Raw genomic sequence first — 4,545 nt, forward strand, 5'->3', positions numbered from 1 at the left:
CCCAACCAAAACACACACACACACACACACACACACACACACACACACTCATTCTAAACTGAGTGTGGGCCCAGAGTCCTCAACCGTTCCTATATGATAAGCCCTTCATCCTCAGAACCCCCCCGCTCCAATGTCATATATCCCTCCTTAGATATAGGGTCCAAAATTGCTCAGTGTTCCAAATGCAGTCTGGAACATCTCTGATATCTCTGTTCTTCTGTACTAGCCCTCTTGAAATGAATGCTAAAATTACATTTACCTTTCTAACTGCCAACTGAACCCGCATGTTAACCTTAAGTGAATCTTATACTGGAACTCTCAAGTCTCTTGGTGGTTCGGATTTCTGAAGCTTTTTCCTGTTTAGAAAATAGTCTGTGCGTCTATTTTTCCTAAGTGCATAACCTCACACTTTCTCACACTGTATTCCATCTGCCACTTTGCCCATTTTCCTAATATGTCAAAGTCCTTCTGAAGCCTTCCCTCCCTCTCTTTAACACCATCTGTCCCTCCACCTATCTTTGTGTCATCTGCAAACTTAGCAAAAATGTCCTACGTTTCTTCATCTAGATCATTAATGTATGACATGGATAGTTGTAGTCCCAACATTGACCCTTGTGAAATTCCGCTAGTCACCAGGCTGCTATCCTGAAAAAGACTCCTTCAGTCCCAATCTCTGCCTTCTGCCAGTCAGCCAATACTCTATCCATCATGGGCTCTTGGCTTATTTAACAGCCTCCCGTAAAGCACCAAATAGATCACACCCACTGGTTCTCCTTTGTCTAACTTGCTCATTATCTCCTCCAAAGAATTCTAACAAATTTGTCAGGCATAACCTCCCCTTGACGACACCGTGCTAATTCAACTCTACTTTGCCATGTATTTCCAAGTAATCCGCAATCTAATTTTAATATTGAGAAATGTTAAGTCTGTATAAAGGAGGTAAAAGCAGAACACTTAAATAAATATATATGATCAAGAAGAGCCTATGTGGCTTCCTGAAGAGAAATCTAGCTGATTTACAAGAATTAGAGTCATAGAGGTGTACAGCATGGAAACAGACACTTCGGTCCAACAGGGCAACTTTTTCATGCAGAGGGTGGTACGTGTATGGAATGTGCTACCAGAGGAAGTGGTGGAGGCTGGGTACACTTGCAACATTTAAGAGGTATTTGGATGGGCATATGAATAGGAAGGATTTGTAGGGATATGGGCCGGGTGCTGGCAGGTGGGACTGGATTGGCTTGGGATATCTGGTCGGCATGGACAGGTTGGACTGAAGGGTCTGTTTCCGTGCTGTACATCTCTATGACTCTGTCCTTTTCCAAAGTAAACACTGATACAAAGTACTCGTTTAGTATCTTCCCCCATCTCCTGCAGCTCCACACAAAGGCTGCCTTGCTGATCTTTGAGGGGCCCTATTCTCTCCCTAGTTACCCTTTTGTGCTTAATGTATTTGTTAAAACCTTTTGAATTCTCCCTAACTCTATTTGCTAAAACTATCTCATATCTCCTTTTTGCCCTACTGATTTCCCTCTTAAGTATGCGCCTACTGACCTTATACTCTAAGGATTCACTCAATCCCTCCTGTCTATATCTGACATAATCTTCCTTCTTTTTCTTAATTAAACCCTCAATTTCGTTAATCATCCAGCATTCCCTACACCTATCAGCCTTTCACCCTGACAGGAATATACAGTCTCTGGATTCTTGTTATCTCATTTCTGAAGGCTTCCCATTTTCCAGCCATCCCTTTACCTGTGAATATCTGCCCCCAATCAGCTTTAGAAAGTTCTTGCCTAATACTGTCAAAATTGGCCTTTCTCCAATTTAGCCCTCCAACTTTTAGATCTGGTCTATCCTTTTCCATCACTATTTTAAAACTAATAGTATTATGGTTGCTGGCCCCAAAGTGCTCCCCCACTGACACCTTAGTCACCTACCCTGCCTTATTTCCCAAGAGTAGGTCAAGTTTTGCACTTTCTCTAGTAAGTACATACACATACTGAATCGGAAAATGTTCTTGTACATGCTTAACAAATTCCTCTCTATCTAAACCCTTAACACTGTGGCAGTCCCAGTCTATGTTTAGAAAGTTAATATCCACTACTATAACCACTCTATTATTCTTACAGATAACCGAAATCTCCTTACAAATTTGTTTCTCAATTTCCTGCTGACTATTCGGGGGTCTATAATACAATCCCAGTCAGGGTGGTCATCCCTTTCTTATTTCTCAGTTCCACCCAAATAACCTCTCTGGATGTATTTCTGGGAATATCCTCCCTAAGTACAGCTATAATGCTATCCTTTTCTCCCTGCCAGTATATTAGTCCCCTTCCGATTGAGGTGCAATCCGTCCTTCTTGTACAGGTCACCTCTACCCCAGAAGAGATTCCAATGATCCAAAAATGTGAATCCTTCTCCCCTGCACCAACTCCTCAGCCATGCATTCATCTCTATCCTATTCCTCCCCTCACTAGCTCGTAGCACCAGGAGTAATCCAGATATTACCCCTGTCAAGGACCTCCTTTTTAGATTCCTGCCTAACTTTCTGTACTCTCCCTTCAGAATCTCATCCCTTTCCCTTCCTATGTCATTGTTTCCAATGTGGACAGTGTCCTCCTGCTGGCCCCTCTCCCCCGCGAGAACCTTCTGCACTCTCTCTGAGACATCCTTGATCCTGGCACCAGGGAGACAACACACCATTCTGATTTTTCACTGCTGGCCACAGAAACGTCTGTCTGTGCCTCGGACTAGAGAGTCCCCTAACTCAATCTCTTGGAACCCGACGTACCTCTCATTACATCAGTCTCGATACCAGAAGCATGGCTGTTCGTGCTACATGCGCCGGAAAATCCATCACCCCCTACGTTTTCGAAAACAGCATACTTGTTTGAAATGGAGATAGCCATTGAAACCTCCTGCACTACCTGCCTACCTCGCTTACCTTTCCTGGCGTCAACCCATCTATGTGACTGTATCTGTGACTTTTCTCACTTCCTATAACTGCCATGCATCACACCCCCTTGCTCTTGTAAATTCTTCATTGCCTATAACTGTTACTCCAACCGTTCCATTTGATCTGATAGGATTCACAACCAATGCCATTTATTGCAGATATAATCCTCAGTAACCCTTAAACTCTCCCTAAACACGCATTCAACAAGAAGACCATATCACTCTACTCAGGGCCATTTTTGCTTCTTCCAATCTGCAGGCATATGGGTGTTCCAGAGATGTTCTCTGATAGCCTCAGAAGAATTCATACACTGAACAGACTATATTTCTAAACACAAAATCTGTAAGTACAACAAACCCGCACCTACTGCCCCATGACAGAACATTTCAACTATCCTTCCCACTCTGCCAAGGACATGCAGGTCCTGGGCCGCCTCCACCGCCGCTCCCTTACCACCTGATGCCTGGAGGAAGAATGCCTCATCTTCCACCTCGGGATCCTTCAGCCCCAAGGCATCAATGTGGACTTCACCAGTTTCCTCATTTCCCCACCTCACCCCAGTTCCAACCTTCCAGCTCAGCACTTCCCTCATGACCTGTCAATCTTCTTTCCCACCTATCTGCTCCATCCTCCTCTCTGACCTATCACCTTCAACCCCACATGCATCTCCCTATTGCGCTCTCTCAGCTACCTTCTCCGCAGTTATCTCTCCACCTCCGAGGCTCCCAGCCTCATTCCTAATGAAGGGCCTTTACCCGAAACATCGATTCTCCTGCTCCTCGGATGCTGCCTGATCTGTGGTGCTTTTCCAGTATCACTCTAATCTGAAAGATATACTGGCATTGGAGGTTGTTAGGCTGAAACCAGGTATGGAGGACCTGCCTTACGAGGAAAGGTTAAATTGTTTGAGTTTGTACAGTTGGAACAAAAACAGAAGTTGCTGGAGAAAAGTAAAATGTCAGCATATCTGGCCGTATCTGTGGAGAAAAAGCAGAGTCAAAAGTGACCCTTCAGCAGGAGCTGTAAAAAAAAATCACACGTCGCATGGTTATAGTCTAATTTATTTGGAAACATGAGCTTTCAGAGCACTACTCCTTTATTAGGTCATAATTCAGAGATGCCGGTGTTGGACTGGGGTGTACAAAGTTACAAATCACACACCAGAAGGAGCGTTGCTCCAAGAGTTAGTGTTTCCAATTAAACCTGTTGGACTACAACCTGGTGTTGTGATTTTTAACTTTATTAGGTGTGAGTGAGAGAGGATGAGAGATTCTTAAACACAGAATTTGTCAGATAAAAATCAAAGGGCCATACAACTCATGCATTGAAGTGTTCTTTAGACACATAGTTTATAAGGTCTTCCTCCAGCTAACAGCTGATGAAGGTGTAGTGTCCCAAAACCGAAAGCCTTTGGACTGTAACCTGCTGTTGTGTGATTGTGGACCTTGTCCACATCACAGGAGCTGTGTTGTACTCAGTAGGATTGAGAAGAATGGGAGGGGACTGGGAGGGTCCAGGAGCACACAGTCCGGACTACAACTCCCAGAGTGCCCCGCGGCTCGCGCATGCTCTGTTCGCTCAGGTGT

Source organism: Hemiscyllium ocellatum, chromosome 6 (genome assembly GCF_020745735.1).
Source record: "Hemiscyllium ocellatum isolate sHemOce1 chromosome 6, sHemOce1.pat.X.cur, whole genome shotgun sequence".
Classification (NCBI taxonomy): Eukaryota; Metazoa; Chordata; class Chondrichthyes; order Orectolobiformes; family Hemiscylliidae; genus Hemiscyllium; species Hemiscyllium ocellatum.